General features: G+C 40.2%; 1 protein-coding gene across 7 annotated transcripts in view; it reads right to left on the bottom strand.

The window, feature by feature from the left end:
* The window catches only part of LOC118777303 (centrosomal protein of 170 kDa-like), a 60,951-nt gene extending 50,003 nt beyond the window's left edge, over nt 1–10,948 (bottom strand). For all 7 annotated transcript variants that reach the window (XM_036528132.1, XM_036528134.1, XM_036528150.1 and 4 more), the window contains exon 1: nt 10,847–10,948. The gene's annotated coding sequence lies outside the window, so the exon portion shown is untranslated. The remainder of the gene's footprint in view (nt 1–10,846) is intronic.
* Between the last annotated feature and the right edge of the window lie 5,928 nt (nt 10,949–16,876).

Below are 16,876 nucleotides of genomic sequence, written 5' to 3'. Positions count from 1 at the left end.
AAGGCTTTACGCAGGACTCACACGAGCTAATCACTTCAGCTCTGCTACATTTGCACTGTTATTCCAGAGCTGGAGCACAATTTACAGTGGTAGTCAAGTCATGCTGCCTGCACCATGAACTGTAATGACACATGTGACAAGCAATTAAAGCTTGACAATGTATTTTAGAAATGAGCTTGATTTGCAGCACTACCTTGTGGCGGTTTACAGCATAACAGCACAGTAAACAAGCAACACAGTTTGTTAGTCAGGTGTTTTTGTTAATTGGTATATTGGTATATAATAGAGATATAGAGGTGTAGTATATTTTTTGTGCACATGCCCACTGATGAAGATCCCTTACCCATGCCCGTGCCCAACACTTCCCTGGCTGGACATGTGAGGAGAGCATGGAGCCTATAGGTGTGTGAGGCACTCTCCCTGCATGAGTGACGCCCATCCATATGGAGCTCTGCACAGATGGGCAACAGCTGTGAAAGAGGTCACTCCACCCCCATTACCTCAACACAGGACAGTAGCCCAGCACCCCACTGTATGTCACAAACTTCCTGCATCAGAACTTTCACAGCAACGCAGACTGACTGAGCACATCTCCTCAGTGATTTTTTAATCTTTTAGATTCCAAAGTATTTTATGATCTCATAGATAATTATTACCATCTCTGGCTGGTGCTGGTCTATAGAATCCTAGAATTAGGAGGTGTAAACCCAGAGCAAATGCACACCACATATTCTACATGTTATCAATTTTCTGAGTATTTGCTGAAGCGTCTCAGGATAAGTACCGTCCTCATCAGCAGTGGCCACCCAGGATTCAAGCCATCAAACCTCTGGTTACAAGCAGAGCTCTGTGTCACTGCCTAGCACCGTCACACTTTACAGCAGGGCTGAAGGAGTAGCAAGTCCATGTCAATTTACAACCATACACCATCAAAACACAACTCATAAGTCCTTCATAGATGACAACTGGCTGCCAAATAACAATGATATCATTTGCAGATGAAGCCTGGTGTACTGCTCCACAACAAAGGAGGAATGAGACTCTCATTTCCCTGGCATGCAGCTTAACAGTGGTGTCCTCTTTACTGCCAGCTTCTTTGGTGAAGTAAACATAACAGAATAATCTGCTGCCTACATTTTACACTGTCAAGCCACTAATGAATGCCATGCAATGTACACGCCATGCAATGCCTCATACAGCCTCTTTTATAACAATACAGGATGTGATCATGCTAACACAGGGGAGTCTTACGCGTATTGCCTGCATCATTATTAGGACTGTTATGATGACTAGGTGGGGAGCTCGCTGGCCATAGTTTTAATCCTATGAAAAATACATTAATGTGCCAATCACTTGACAACAATGTACTCTTATTCAGAGTTAACTAGGGGTGTGCAAAAATATCGTGGTTTTTTTCGATTAATCGTTTTTTTTTTTTTTTTTTAATTCGTCCGATTCAATATCGATCTGTACAATTTATGGATCGATCTTTTAGGCTAATATGCATTTTTTCCGGTTTTCTAGGTTCATTTCCGAAATGGTTAAACACAGTCAGAGAATAAAATAGACGGACTCTGACAGCCTAACTGTCGTATTAAAGGCAATTACTAGTCCCTCCTCATTAGATGTCGCTCTCTCGTTTAACGACCTGCGAACGCATAGAGAAAAACCTGTTATATCGATTTTTTAAACTGTGATACGACCTCTCAGTGTTCACCATGGCTAACCCTACGGTCACACGGACGACACAGGAGAGAGACAAAGCGACCTGCTGCCATTCATTTTCAATGAGAGTTAGCGATTTACAGCGACAAGACACAAGTGGCCTATGGCTTTGCAACTAGGTGCGGCTAAACTAGACTAGACTCGAGTTCTGTTTTATGCAAACACTGAGCGATGCGACACGGCGAAGGCAACGTGACACGTTACTGAAACGAATGATCCAACATTTTGGTTCCAGTCAAACATGGAGGAGAAGCCTATCGTTGCAGTGTCGGGTTTCACCATAATCTACAATTTGTCTCTTGATACGTACAGAGATATAAATTAAAAAATGATGCGTGGAGAAGGGTGTCCGAAATCGTGGAGATGCCTGGCATACATATTCATATATTTGCACTGCAGTCACAGCTTTTTAGCTTTAACTTTAATACAGTGCACAACCACTACCTAGCTAGCTAGCTAAACTGAACAGCAGCACTTGTACACGAATGCAATGCAATGTAATTTAGCGCAACTCAAGAGAAACGTAGTTGTTCATGTTCGTTTGCTAGCTAGTTGTTCATATTAGGCTAGCAAGAAAACGTTGTTCACAATTGCAGAGTTGCTACTGGCGGTCAGCTACATTTTGTCAGTCATTGTAGCTACCTTACAAACCAGCTGTCCTTGTGCTAACTAATGCAAACACATTGCTGCTTCGTGTCATTAATAAGTAGGCAATGATACACGTTGTTTTTGTTTTTAAGGAACTATACCCATGTGTTCCTCAAATAAAAAGATTTTGCTATACAGCCATGCGTCGCTTAACGACCACGATACGTTCTGTGAAATAGGACGTTATGTGATTTGGACGTTGTGCGAACACCATACTATGTACTTAGCAAACCTATATGGAATAGGCACGTGATTGGATGCTGCTGCTTATGAGTCGAATTGTAAGTATGCAAAGTTCACATTAAAACAACGATAGAAAGTACAGTAGGCTAGCCTACAGTACATACATAAGGCATTAGCATAGGCGTTTATGTGATGTTTATAAGACATATGTATTATATGGTATACTATGTACTGTACCATTATACGCCTGGCAGCGCAATTGCTTTATTTCCATGAGACATGAGATACACGTGTTGCGTGCGGGAAGCGTTGCCTGCGCTACGTCCAGTTACGTCCGCTACGTCCCATTCTGCATTCGGGATTTTTAAACTTTATTATAACGGACGTATATGCGAATGGACGTTAAGCGGCGCATGACTGTAGAAACCTTTGGCCTTTTCTTTAGTGATTTTCACAATTTGTTTTCCCTTTAGAGCTTTTTAAACATCTCTCCAAATATGGAAAGCTGCTACAGTATTTCATATCTCATTCCTATCGAATCGGATTGAATCGAATCGTTACCTTGTGAATAGGAATCGAATTGGATCGGGGCATCTGTGCCAATACCCAGCCCTAGAGTTCACAGATTCTTCACCACGGTCTGCCCCTCACAGAATGTGCAGCGCTCTGCCATCTCACAGACAAAGAGGACTGTAAGTGCTCCACACACTGGGTATATCCAAGAAAAACAGATGTTACCTTTAAATGAACCGCAGGCTGACTGGATACGTTTTTTAAAGAACTAACAGCTACATTAGTCTCTGACTATAACGTGCAATATACGGTCTAGACTGTTTCTGCAAAAGGCATGCTGTGGAATAACAGGGTCGTTGTATGTAGAACAATAGTAGACAACATCCAGGATATTTCCCATGAGAAAGTGTACCTTAACCCTCTGTCACAAAAACTGCTCCTGAACATTTGTTCCTTATGCCTGTGTAATCCTACTCATCAGCTACAATCTGAAACCTAAATATGCACGTCTTAAAGACAGCTTTCAATTGAGCTACTGTGTACTCCTAAATAACATGTTAATAAATCCGAAATACACTGCGCATGCAAAAGGGGTGATTTCCCAGGTGAGTCCTAGACTAGTCCTTGACTAGTCCACCTAAATGCAACTGACAACAAATAACCAGGTCCATAGAAAATGAGAACTTGCCTAATGGGAACAGCTCTTTTACCCTTATTCAGAAAACATGATTAAAAAGTAGAGAAATTTATATTCACCCTACCCTGTCCAATAATGAGCATGCAGTTGTTCATAGTTATACTGGGGAATACAGCCATGTTAATGGGATTACTGATGCAGAGATCATCTTTGCACATTGTTCCAGGATCTGATAATAGAAGGATGATGCAAATCTTTTCTATATTTGACAGTGTTACATTACATGCATTTAGCAGACTTCGACTTTCAGCACAATAGTACATAAGCGCATGCGTATCCATTCCAGTTAGATAGATTTAACAGTATCAGACCAGGCTAACAGCAGTCACAGACCAATTTTGTGAGCGTAACACCATTCAAGCCCTACCACAAGTTAACTTGTAAGTTAACTAGAAGCCAATTAGACTAGAACATAGAATCCAAAATACATCACAATACTACACATAAAATATACAGCAAGTAAAGTAAACATCAATCCTAGAGGTAGCAGGTGTTATGCCGGGTTCAGACTACACAATTTTTTTGTCTTTCATGATGGTCACCATGTCAGACTTTCATAATGCCATAAAATCATGCCTCGTCTTGGTCGGGAGACTGGCAACGCTACAAGTTTGACCCTAACCAACCATCGTTCACGTCCTTGCGTGTCTTTGGCGAGGCGGGTCAAGAAAGTGTCAATCATGGCTACGGAAGCGCTGTGTGTGTTGTTGCATGCCGAGTTCACGCATTAACGTTACACCGGAGAATTTACTATCAGCTCCTAAATCGCAGATACATAATGTGCCTCATTGTCTCTAGTCTCACGATTTCTACAACTAGTGTAAATGTAGTTGTAAGCATGACAAATATGATAATAATAATACTGATTACTGTTATTACTGTAACTCCATGCAGCTGACAGTTACTGTAACATTTTATGCGTAACCACAATTGAAATATTATTACCGACGTTTAACAATAATATACTGTTACTATTCCTAATTTCCATGTTTGCAGAGAGCACTCTGTCATCCTATTGGTCAACTTCGGAACATGTCGTGGGAGATTCTCAAAAAATTCTGACATGCTAGACTTTTTGTCGGGGTGTCGTGGGGTGTCCCAGACACATCGCTGTTCGTCGATTATGTCACATTACAAGACCCGTTCGTTGTTCGGCGTCATTCACAATCGGGCCCGACGCTGGAAATTTGTCAGCTACGACAAAATCGGGCTGAAATCGTGTAGTCTGAACCCGGCATTAGGGGGCGGGGATTGAGGTGGAACCGAGATGCAGTCTGAAGTGGTGGGTCTTCAGTCTGTGATGGAAGATGGCCAGGGATTCCGCTGTCCTGACCACCATGGGGAGTTCATTCCACCACTGAAGGAAAGTGTTAAAGAGTGTTAAAGAACGTTAAACCCCAACCTACAACAGGACGCATTATCATGACAAGTTATGTAATATTATGGAAAATAGCTGGGCAAAAAAATAACAGGCAGGCAGGAGTTGCAGAAAATGCCATATGGTCTGAGTTAAAAAAAGCAGTGTAGTACATTTACTTTATATGCACTGGGTGAGAGAGAAACAATATGCTTCATTAATACAGCCTCTGCTAAGCTAGATCACCATCGCTGTAAATGTTTATAAAACATCTCCCCGTGGAATACAAATCACCATACATGACAGACTAGACACCAGCTATACTCTCTACATACAGTTAATAAGTCCATAAGTATTTGGACAGTGACACAATTTTCATGATTTTGGCTCTGTACACCACCACAGTGGATTTGAAATGAAGCAATCAAGATGTGATTGAAGTGCAGACTCTCAGCTTCAATTCAAGGGGTTTAACAAAAATATCACACAAACCGTCAAAAATTACAGCAATATACATAGCCCCCCATTTTCAGGGGCTCAAAAGTAATTGGACAAACTAACATAATCATAAATAAAATAATCATTCTTAATACTTGGTTGAAAATCCTTTGCACTGAACGACTGCCTGAGGTCTGGAACCCATGGACATCACCAAATTCTGGGTTTGCTCCCTGGTGATGCTTTGCCAGGCCATTGCAGCAGCTGTCTTAAGTTGCTGCTTGCTTGTGGGTCTTTCTGCCTTCAGTTTTGTCTTCAGCAAGTGAAATGCATGTTCAATTTGGTTGAGGTCAAGTGACTGACTCGGCCATTAAAGAATATTCCACTTATTTGCCTTTGCCTCTTTGGTTGCTTTCGGAGTATGTTTTGGGTCTGTGAAGTGCTGTCCTATCAGTTTTGCAGCATTTGGCTGAATCTGAGAAGATAGTATAGCCCTATACACTTCAGAATTCATCCTGCTGCTTCTGTCAGCAGTCATATTATCAATAAACACTAGTGACCCAGTCCTATTGGCAGCCATACATGCCCATGCCATAACACTGCCTCCACCATGGAGATGATGTGGTCATCACAGATGATGTGGTATGCCTTGGATCATGAGCCGTTCCTTCCCTTCTCCATACTCTTCTCTTCCTATCATTCTGGTAAAGGCTGACCTTAGTTTCATCTGTCCAAAGAATATTCTTCCAGATCCTAAACCTTTTACCACCACCCATACAGAAAGTTGTTCCTCCTTTGGGTTAATGCAGAGGCTTAATTTACAAATCTCAGCTAAAGAGTTACATCTCCTTAATACTAGTCCACATTATGGTGAGATCACAGAGCATTCAGTAACACACAAGCAGTCTTGGAGAAAAGGAAATGTTGAAAAGAGGTCATGCCGACTCACACAACCTAATTTTACATTCATGGAAGCTCATAAAGTCTACACTTCACTCCACTCCACTGCTTTGCAAAACCCAGTGTTGAAGCAAACATCAAATACCTACATAGTCAAAACTCAGAAAGAAAGCCTGGATGCTGATTTAAAATTCTGATGCTGACTTTGGGTTTTTATAAGATGCCCTACATGTTTAATGTGCTGTGCTCATGCAAAAGAAAGAGACCTGCACTATACCATATCAAATTAAGATCATGCCAATATACAGCCCAAAAGGGGTTAGGCAAATTATTTTTTTCTTTCACTAAATTTAGGGTAACTCACTCCCAAACATATTGATTAACTGAGGTACATAAAACTTAAATAATATTCATCACTGTAGTTCTCATTTAGACCAGGTGTCCATTAATCTCCATTAATGTAGAGAGCAACACCCTTTCTAACTGTGGGATCAATATTACCCGTATACTACATTATTACTCTTAAAAAATTATACATTCATTTATTTTAGAGGAAAGTCACATTTGTCATTTAACACACGTACCTTTCTGGAGCTTGAAATTAAAATTTGTAAGCTAATTGAAACCAGTATCTGAAAATGAGCCCAAGTCAATGGCACTAGAAGGAATAGGTTATGAATGCAAGGTGTTCTCAATGAAAATTTTTCCATTTTGACTTTCTTATAGAATCCCCAGAGGTGACTTCCAAATTCACCACTGAAAATGAAGGTCAAACAGGGACTGCACTTGCAATCTGGTTTTAACTCATCCCTTTTACTCTCACTTTACTACATAGAACATCTCTATGTTCATTTTTGTCCAGTTTCTTGAGACATTTCTTATAAATGACGTGAATATGGGGAAATTAGCAGATTGTATTTGAAGGCTGATGTGTGCACAGCTGGGTATCAGGGATTGTTTATTGTGGGAACAGTGTGAAATACCCAACTTAACCATACTCTGCACAGCACACCATCCTTGACTCACAGAAAATCTGAGATGGACAATAATCGATATTTTTGTAATATTTACTGTAAAAGAGAACCCATAAATGAATTACGTGAGGAAAACATTTTGACATGATTACTTTCACACACTATAAATGATGAACTGGGGTGTGAGCACCCTGTCTTTCCATAGACCCTGTTAAGGAGAGAAAAATGATAATGTTTGAAATAGAACAAAAGCAAGAGGCAGAAGCAGGGACTGGCATCTAGGATTCAAGAAACCTGAGGCAGAGACAACAATAAATTACACCCCAAATTTGAAGGAAAAGAGCCCAATTCCACATGTCTGATCACATTTTTGAAACTGTCATTAAATTGCTCCTCCTGCTGCATGTTATATAAATAAATAAAGGGATCCTGTGCTCTCCACACAGACATTCCACTGCTGTTTATGAAGGCTGCTGTCAACAAATAGAATACATATAGACTGTTTTCACAAATGACTATGTTTGTAAATGGGCAATGTCTGCTAAACAGCTTATCTCACAGGAGAATGCTCCATGCTGCCCCCAATAACAATTGCAAGCACATGCAGTATTCCAGCGGAATTGTATGTAATATCATTTTAGTATATAATACAGAATGCTGTATTACAACCAAAACTATTATCGTATTATAAGATCTATAATGTTAAATTGGTTACTTCATCCTGTAGTTCTCCAAGTTTATGTAAGTTATATCATGTTTAGCTGTTTTATATTATCCACATTACAAATGCAGCAATAATACAATGACCTCGACCAATAGTTATACTTGGGTCATAAATACTGAACAACAGACTTATCAGACTTCTTCTTTTGCAACCTACTCATTGACTGTCTCTCATGCACAGCTTTTCAGAACCTCAGAGTTTAATACTCCCTATGGGGGACAGAATGCTCAAAATGGATGAATCAATGCAGTCTTGGGACACATCAATCTGGTGCTCTAGTAGAAGGAGTACTATTGACAGAAACTACACTATGAAGTAAAGAATGCAGTCAAGTGATGATGGAAAAGGTTCAGCTTTTGTGCACTGCTTCTATCCAATGGAGGCTCAAGCTTTTTATCTACTTCCGACTATGGATGTAACCAATCTGTCCATTAGTCAACTGTTAGTGACAAGCACTGCATGTCAACAGAAAAATCTAACCTTTGACAGACTTAAACTCTTAAACTGGTCATCAAATACCAAATGATATTAGATGACCTTCTGTGAGTGTTGGGGCTTTCTGTTTCTGAAGAGGATTGCTGTGATGGAGCATGAAGAGAAAGCTTGTTTTAACCTGCAGTATGCGCAAAGCCTAAAATGAAAAAAAAAAAAAAAAAGAATATATATGTATATATATATATATATATATATATATATATATATGTGTGTGTGTATATATATATATATATATATATGTGTGTGTATGTATATATTTATATATATATATATATATATGTGATGCTGAGAACTAGCCACTCTGAGACGTTTCTTTGTGGACTTGATGTACTGAAAGATCTACTGATTGTTGCATAGTATATTACACAACTGTTCTTCTACCTTTCTGTTTCAGAACACATATTCAAGTATCAAAAAAGACTACCCATGACACCTAAAGACTACACATTCATTTCACTGGCCTGTGCTTGAAGCACAGCAAACCGTGTAATGGATGCATTTCCTGGCTGCTCTCTTGATAGAGCACTGCTACGACACAGCCCTACTCTTGAGCTCCCAGAGGAGGAGGAGACTGCTGCTGCTGTTTAAAAGAAAACTAACCTCTTGCAATCCTGACACTTACCAACTCAATCCAAGTACTAGATGTCAGCCACAAATCGGAAAATGAAAATGGTGCTTCGAGCTGCAGAGCACCTTGTAAATTTAGTTGTTCAGTGTGTTCTCCATGTTCACCATACAGACACTGTTTATAAATAATTTCTGGTGAATTCAGCTTCCAACAGAGCACATGGATGTTTGAGAATTAGACAACTGATTTACATTTAGATCCTTGGTTGCTAGCTCTACCAAGGCACAGACTGAAAAATGTTACTAACAAAAGTGTACCAATCTCATCAATAGTAAGGATTATTTTGAACTCTGGGCTATTGCCCAATTCCACCTCCTGTAATAACCTACCTAATAAGCTTCTAAAATGTTAATTGCATTTTGATGGAAATTTTGATTACGTCACACAATACCATGCCCTTAAACAGTATGCATGTTGAAATCACCTTGCATATGTCTGAAACATTAAGAGTCCAGAATTTGAAGTTTAACGCATTGCTGGGCTCCATGACGGCATTTCCTGCTTCGATTTCGCAATAGTTACAAGGCAGAGACATCCAGAGAACTGAGAGGCTGTGATTGGAAAAAGGAAGCACCTCACACACACGCACACCTTTATAAGTCAAATACTGCACACCACGCCTTCAGCCGACATGCATTAGTTTGCTTGGCTAATATCACCGTTTTTGAGTTACTGGGTGTGTACTGGTTTGAGATGTTTTAATTCTGAAACGGAATCGTATTTGTTCAGTGACTTGTAACTTACACGACATTTTAAAATACACCTTCGTTTAATTTCATTAAACAGTTCACATGAGGTTTCGAAGAGAGGGAGAGTCTACACGGCCAAAGTCTACATGGCTAGCTAATTTATTACCAATTCTCCTCTCTGGCGGAGCAATTTGCTTTAGTAGGTAAACGCCCGCATCTTGAGAAACACAAACCTTGAATGGCAGGAAACGGCTCAGGATGCGATTCCGAATGAAAGGTCCGTCACACAATATGTAGGCTAATTGTCAGTATGGAATGCACTTCAGGTGTATCTTCATAATTTGGCGTGGTATTCTTAATCGGATAGTTTCGCTTAATTACTGTGCATTTAAATTTGGAGAACTGGCACAACTCCAACAGTATTCGTTCATGCCACTGATTATTATCCCTCTGCACAATAACCATGGCTGAATGTGAGCCAGCAGTCATGCTGCACCATCTTGACAATACAGTTGTTAGCTAGCTATGCAGCATGGCACATCAAGCAACTAACGAAAGGGCTCACTGATAAAAAATGGAATCGCATGCTGTTGCTACGGTCGACACCGTTGACAGATCAATGGCATAAGTCACGCGCAAAATTATCGCGGCGTTATGAGAGCCTTCATGTTATCTTATAAGATCAAGACAGTTAAGCGAAATATTTTAGTTCATTTCCCAGCCAGACTGCACTATTACAAATGGAGACCATGCTACCCCGCATCCTCAGGCTCAATTTATATGAACATCAGTACCATTATTTTTCACGATTTTATCATAAACACTACTCTCGGGATGTTATTAATTCATACTAATTAACGAGGCATCTTACTCACCCCCTTCCCTGCTGTTTGATATTTCGCAAGGTATAATCCAGTGTAGCTTTGTGTAGGATATACAGCGCTCTCAGTGCCCAACCCCTGGCCGCCTTCGTTGCTCAGCAGTAATGTTATTCCTCATACATAGCGGCGCCGGAGAGCAGGCTGCAAGACCCCAAAACGGTTCCAACACGACCCGGTGGGCGTGGCATTCGTTTCTGATTGACACGAGCATTGGCAAATTCACGTGAAGAGAATGAAAAGAAATAAAAAAACTACACATTTTAATCCAATCAGTAGTCCTCTTGTAGAGGAAACGGTCTAGATCATTGTAATTGACGTGGGTTACGGCTTATCGAAATTCTGGAAAATAACCCGTTCCGCATGGGAAGGCTGGCCAAATAAAGACGATGTAAGGTTTTGGAATACAGCTCAAATATTCCTTGCCTTGCGTTACCACTATTATGAAGATTTCCCCGATACCTGTACATGTTTTGAGAGTTTTGTAGTTGTTTTCCATTATGATTTTTTTTTAACTATGGGCTCTTTCAGCGACGATTCTTAAAGCACTGTATGTGGTCACAGTTCTTAAGTTATGGGTGCTATATGTGAGTCCTTCACATAACGAAGAGAATTGCATGGGGTGGTGGAGGCAGTATATTCATGCCAGTGATATGCCGTTAAAGAATAGTTAACCTGTGAATATACACTCCCTCAGTAGTTATTGGTGGGATGGGACATGTGGATGGATTACAAGTATTACTATTAGTATTGAGGGTAACGCGGTAAAGCTGTGGCATATTTCAGGTCACCTATAAGAAAAAAATAACATATAAAAAATAGTGAAAAGTAGGCTTCTTAAGTTTGATCCTAGTCAAATTTGGCTTCGTTCCACAGGGGATGATGGTGGCTATGTTGGTTGAGGTTGCTTTTCTCACCACTTTTAGGCACCTTGCAATTTGTCAGCCATCTTTGAGTTGTTTAGGTGATGTCATTGGAGTTATGCCTATCCTCCTATGAATGTTCTCTCAAACTGTAGTGCAGTGTTTGACCTGCAGTGTGGAAAAAGCCATTGGCTGTGTGTGAGTGTATTGAAGGATTGTATTTATCTTGCCTCCTATGTGAGTGCAGAAGTTGTTGTGGTGTAGTCTACATTATTGCTAATTCCAAAATAGGGTTGCACTGAAACAGGAAAAAGCATTGAAAAAAAAAGTTTCACTTACCTATGAGTGTTGCATATACCACTATGCCCCATGTGGGAGGACAGTTCCGAAGGCACAGCTAGTGCTAGACTGGACTGCATGGCAGGGGCCAGTTGCACTGAAGTGCAAGGGCCATGGTGTACATTAATACTTGTGCTGATATGATTGAATGAACTTGAATTGGAGGCTGAAAAGTAGAAAATATCAATGATTTCCAAATGCATTGTGTGGTGTAAACACTTCCATTAATCTTTAGCTGAAGGATTAGTGACATGAGAGTATAGGGATGTCACAGATCCAGCAAAATGAAAAATAATGATATGTTTATTTTCTTGAGGCAAAAACTAAGCATCTTTATACTTCATTAAATTGTAAGTTTTAAATTTCATTTGAGTTTTTCCAAATGACAAACATCAGTTTCCCTTTTTCAAGCTATCACAGCACTGGTGCACGATTTTTATAAAATAAATACCATATCAAAAAAGGTTAATTGACATTCCAGAAACAATTAAAACAAAGGGCGCTTTGTTTAGCTTGGAGGCGTACTAGAATAAAGATCCCTCTTAAAAGCAATACTCTTTACCACCTGCAAGCACTTTCCCATTCTAGGAAACCTATTCAAGTCAGTATGGTGCTCCTTTATAAAAAGTAATCATCAGCTAATTGCCACCCATGAGGCAACTGCCCAAACCAAACCATCTCCTGAGAATTTTGATTCTTGCTCACTCTGCTGTTGAGTCTTCAGAATGAGTCAAATTCTTCTTCAAAAGCATCACTTCCTGGAATAAGATGTAGATGATCCTGGCAGTTTGATGTTCAGTATGGCAGTTTCTTCTGAGGTATACTGACGCACATTTAAAGGCTGCCAACTACAGGTGAATGAAAATTGTATTGTGTGTATTCAAGCTCATGGTCCTCTAATAAACCCGAATTATGCACACCCTGCTAATGCAGCACATGCAGACTCATACACATAAATGTAATAACATTTATTCAACATTTCACAACACATGAGTAAGCGAAAACCCATTATGCAAAATAATTTTATGTATGTTGCTATTGTTGTCCACAGAAAACACATGCTGTTTAACACATGTTGTGAATGTCACATTTATCTTGAAAGGTGCCTGAAAGAAATATAAAACAACAGAACATTACTTTTGGCAAGGTTTGTGAAATTATAAGGTTAGAACATTACGTTTTTTTTTTCATAACAAATTTCTAGGTCATAGTGATACTGAACCAATTAATCTTTGTCTGAAATCAATGCCACAAAATTGGCTACTCCCCACCCCCCAAACCAAATATGTTTTATGTCAGGAACTACCATTGTACAAGACTGGAAATATGTACATACGTGTTATAACTTTTATCATGGTATGTTTCTGCCATTAGTGCCAGTGGTCTTTGAATAACACACAAGGCAGTGTATTCATGGTGTACCGAAAAAAGTAATCATCATTTGCAATTTTAGTTAACCACTTTTGGATCACAGACTGATGACAGTTTATTGGTCACCCAACTGCAGTCCAATTTATGACATTCCACACCATATAAAAATGTAGGTCAACTGAGAATTCCATGAATCAAATGTTGACAGGTTGACATATGCACAATCTGTTAAAGAATTTTACCTCCAACTAGTTAAAGGATAGATAATAGAGTGAATAACATAATAAAACTCTTGAAAACCTTAAATATCAGTCATATACACTGATGAGCCACTCACAGGTGAACCAAATAACATTGGTCATCTCCAAACAAGGGCACATGTCAAGGTCTGGGTAGATTAGATGGTAAGCAAACAATCAGTTCTCGTAGTCAACGTGTTGGATGCAGGAGAAATGGGCAGGAGTAAAGACCTGAGCGACTTTGACAAGGGCCAAATAGTTATGGTCAGACGACTGGGTCAGAGCATCTCTGAAACGACAAGGCTTGTGGGGTGCTCCCGGTCAGCAGTGGTGAGTACCTACCAACAGTGGTCTGAGGAGGGACAAACCACAAACTGGCGATAGGGTGTTGGGCGCCCAAGGCTCATCGATGCATGAGGACAACAAAGGCTATCCCATCTGGTCCGAACTGACAGAAGGTTTACTGTGGCACAAGTGACAGAAAATTTTAATGATGGTTTCAGGAGGAATGTGTCACAACACACAATGCATTGCACCCTGCTGCATATGGGGCTGCGTAGCCGCAGACCGGTCAGAGTGCCCATGATGACCCCTGTCCACCGTCGAAAGCGCCTACATGGGCACGTGAGTGTCTGAACTGGACCTTGGAGCAGTGGAAGAAGGTTGCCTGGTCCGATGAGTCCCGTTTTCTTTTCGATCACGTGGATGGCCATGTACGTGTGCACCGTTTACCTGGGGAACTGATGGCACCAGGATGCACTGTGGGAAGATGACAAGCCGGTGGAGGGAGTGTGATGCTCTGGGCAATGTTCTGCTGGGAAACCCTGGGTCCGGTCATTCATGTGGACATCAATTTGACACGTGCCACCTACATAAACATCATTGCAGACCAGGTACACCCCTTCATGGCAATGGTATTCCCTGATGGCAGTGGCCTCTTTCAGCAGGATATTGTGCCCTACCACACTTCATTGGGGAATCGGGAATGGTTTGAGGAACATGATGACTTGTTCACGGTGTTGCCCTGGGCTCCAAATTCTCCAGATCTCAATCCAATTGAGCATCTGTGGGATGTGCTGGACCAACAAGTCAGATACACGGTGGCTCCACCTCACAACTTACAGGACTTGAAGGATCTGTTGCTAATGTAACACTACTGAACTTAAATATCTCATCAGTCTGACGAGACTGATATACTGCATCATTAGAGCAGATGCAATATTTATATTCATATTGTTTATTTGCTACTTGAAATAAATGCAATATTCACACTGAACCTCTACTACACCTATGTTGCTGGCGCCTTTGAACCCTTGTTTGTTAGTTGTATTTTATCGTTAATTGTATTTTTATACGTTATACTGTTTATATTTTATGTCTCGTACTTGTATTGTTTAGATTCTGTACTTTTTCTTTTTTTTGACAATATTTTATATTGCTTATTTTTTTGTAAATATGTGTGAGGACTGGAATATAAATGCACCGTTGGAGGCTGACGCATTTGCAATTTTGTTGTGCTTGCACAATGACAAAAGTTCTTGAATCCTGAATCTTGAATCTACTGTTTTGGTACCAGATACCACAGGACACCTTCAGGGGTCTTGTAGAGTCCATGCCTCGGCGGGTCGGCACTGTTTTGGCAGCACATGGAGGACCAACAGAATATTAGGCAGGTGGTCATAATGTTTTGGCTCATCAGGGTATAGTAAATCAACTTAGAAACTGACTGAGACAGAATATTAAGATGTATACCTTAAAAATGATGCGGAATGTCAGCATTTGGCCTACACTGAACTTTTGTACTTTTATTATACTGGACATGGCTGCCATAAATGGCTAATTAGTAACAATGTGAGAACATCATGAGATAGGACAGTGACACTGATATGCAAATATGTGATTTCAGTCATGGTTTATTCATTGAACAACTTAAAAGGAGATGCATAGTTCTGATTAGTGATTGTTAGCCATTAGCTTAACTACATGGACCACTCCGATGTCAGCTAATACATTTTTCATAATTTTTCATAATTTAGATCAGTCCCTAAATTGTTATGTACATTTATACTGTGTTCACTGTTTATGTGTATTATGTCACTTAATCTCTCAAGCAGCATTTAGTTAGAAGTGTTAGTACCAGTGAATAATAACAACCAGTTAGTACCAGTGTTGCCATTTTGGATTGTTTTGTATTAGTGAGGGGTTATGCATGTGTCTCGTTTGGGGAGACACTACTGCCAGGGTGGGTGGGTGAGTGTGCCTTTCTTTGCTTGGTCTATTTACATCACTTGTCGGGGGCAGCAGTGTAGCAGAGTGGTTACGGAGCAGGACTCGTAACTGAAAGGTTGCCAGTTTGATTCCCCATGGGGGCACTGCTGCTGTACCCTTGGGTAAAGTACATAACCCACAATTGCCTCAGTAAATATCCAACTGTATAAATTGTACAAACCTGTAATTGATGTAAGTCGCTCTGGATAAAAGCATCTGCTAAATGCCAATAAGGTAATGTACTATTACCAATTGCTTCCATCTGTACATACTTAATAGCCTATAGCAGATATGGTATTAGAGCCGTTTTTGCATATGAACTCCAGACAATGTCTGAAGAATCAGGTCCGCGCATTATCCGGAGTTGTCGTTTCACACATGTAGCACAAAACAGGAGATTGTCTGTGTCAGACGCGTTCTCACCTATTGGAAATATTCCGTTTGGTTTAGGCGAGGGGCGGCGCCTTGGTAGAACGTGCAGGAGGAAGGACATGATGCTGCAGAAATCACAGTGACTGTATTCAAAACCGCCTACTGCATACTGTGTACTGAGTACTACACAAGGATGTACTGTATACTGCATGCTATTTTTCAGGGTAGTACCCAGTATGCGGCATTACATTAATCATTACATTTGTAGTATGTTACATTGTTGCGTTAAATAATTGGGAGTTTAGACATGTCCAGATTTCCTCATGGTATTTTCCAGTTAGACGCCACTTGCATTCTCATGAGTGAAAAGTATTGACAAGTCCACAAAAAGTATTTGCGAGTTGAAGTATTTTCAGGTTTTTTTCTTTTCAATATCTTACCTTTCGGTGTTATGGGCACATAATGTGGCACGGAGAAGGAGAAGGCGAACATAGCTATTATACTTTTGGGTAGCCTATAAAAAATATCACACATAGCCATCCAAATGGTGCTACCAGTACACATAATTTATTATT

The sequence above is a fragment of the Megalops cyprinoides genome, chromosome 1, assembly GCF_013368585.1.
Source record: "Megalops cyprinoides isolate fMegCyp1 chromosome 1, fMegCyp1.pri, whole genome shotgun sequence".
Classification (NCBI taxonomy): Eukaryota; Metazoa; Chordata; class Actinopteri; order Elopiformes; family Megalopidae; genus Megalops; species Megalops cyprinoides.
This window is presented reverse-complemented; position numbering and strand designations above follow the sequence as displayed.